Source organism: Myotis davidii, unplaced genomic scaffold (genome assembly GCF_000327345.1).
Source record: "Myotis davidii unplaced genomic scaffold, ASM32734v1 scaffold343, whole genome shotgun sequence".
Lineage (NCBI taxonomy): Eukaryota > Metazoa > Chordata > Mammalia > Chiroptera > Vespertilionidae > Myotis > Myotis davidii.
This window is the reverse complement of record NW_006293809.1, coordinates 1,723,523-1,724,718: the sequence shown is the minus strand read 5'-3', so window position 1 is coordinate 1,724,718 and position 1,196 is coordinate 1,723,523. Positions and strand designations below refer to the sequence as shown.

The following is a 1,196-nucleotide window of genomic DNA, read 5'->3' as shown; positions in this document are numbered from 1 at the left end:
AGGGAAAGTAATGGATGCTGGGTAACACTTCCTGGGTCTCACAGTGCCCCACGTGTGCTCCGAATGCGTTTCAAGTGTTTATTTCATCCTCACAAGTACTCTGTGAGACAGGTACCATTAGTTCCAGTTAGAGTTGAAGACTAGAGGCTTAGCTTTCGGCGCTTATTCAAGGTGACACGGGGAATGAGCTCGCGATTCCTGAGCCTGCGCTGAGTTAACAGTGTTTACAAAACACAGGATATTACAAAGCAACAGAAAAACCACCCGCAGTCCCACTGCCCAGAGGTGGTCGTCCATGATGGGCATCTCCATGCTTTTCCCTATGTCCTCTCCTCTTCCTTTCGCTTCACCTTTGGGTCAGTTAACATTAATGTTTGTTTACCCAGCAGATGCTCCCTGGGAGCCTGCTCTGGGCCAGGCACACATACGTGAAAACACCATGTGTGGTGACTTAATGCCATGTTGGTGGACATTGACTCAGCTCCTGTCCTAATGTTTCCAGTATTTTCCAGAAGTGATGCTCTAGTGAGCATTTGTATACTTTAATCTTTGCTCACAGTTAAGAAATTCTTTAAGAAAATAATCAGTGAAGTGTAATTACTAGGTCAGAGTGTAAGTTCATTGACGTGTTTGAGACTTAAGCAAATTAGTTTCCAGTTCACGGGTCCTCCAGCTACGCCTGAGAGGGCAGTCGCGTTGTGTATGAGAAGCTGATGGCAGTTAAATAGTTTCTAATTCTCTTGAAAGTTGCCTAATTAGCTTGAATATTATTTAAAATGTTTGTCTTCCTGCTTTAAATGTCATAAAAGCACAACTTTTCATGACTTAAACGCGCATTTAATAAACCTCAGGTAGAACTACCGTATTTGCCGGCGTATAAGACGACTGGGCGTATAAGACGACCCCCTAACATTTCCACTCAAAATACAGAGTTTGTTATATACTCGCCGTATAAGACTACCCCCTCTTCCGCACACCTTCCACACACCAAATAAAAGGTAAAACAATATCAGATTTGATTTTAACATTTTCATTTATATTCAAATGCTTATGACATGCAGGAAAACTGTCACAAGGCTGTATGTAATCAAACATACACATAAAACAGTGCAAGTTTATTACCGGTAAACATACCGGTAATTCACTAAAGAAAACACACTCTATAGACTGGTACCGTAGATGCTTCTCAGGAACAT

The 1,196-nt window shown here is 42.0% G+C and overlaps 1 protein-coding gene across 1 annotated transcript in view; it reads left to right on the top strand.

Annotated features, from left to right (window-relative positions):
* PFDN4 (prefoldin subunit 4) overlaps positions 1-1,196 on the top strand; it is a 20,578-nt gene that overhangs the window by 17,383 nt on the left and 1,999 nt on the right. The gene's annotated exons all lie outside the window — the stretch shown is intronic.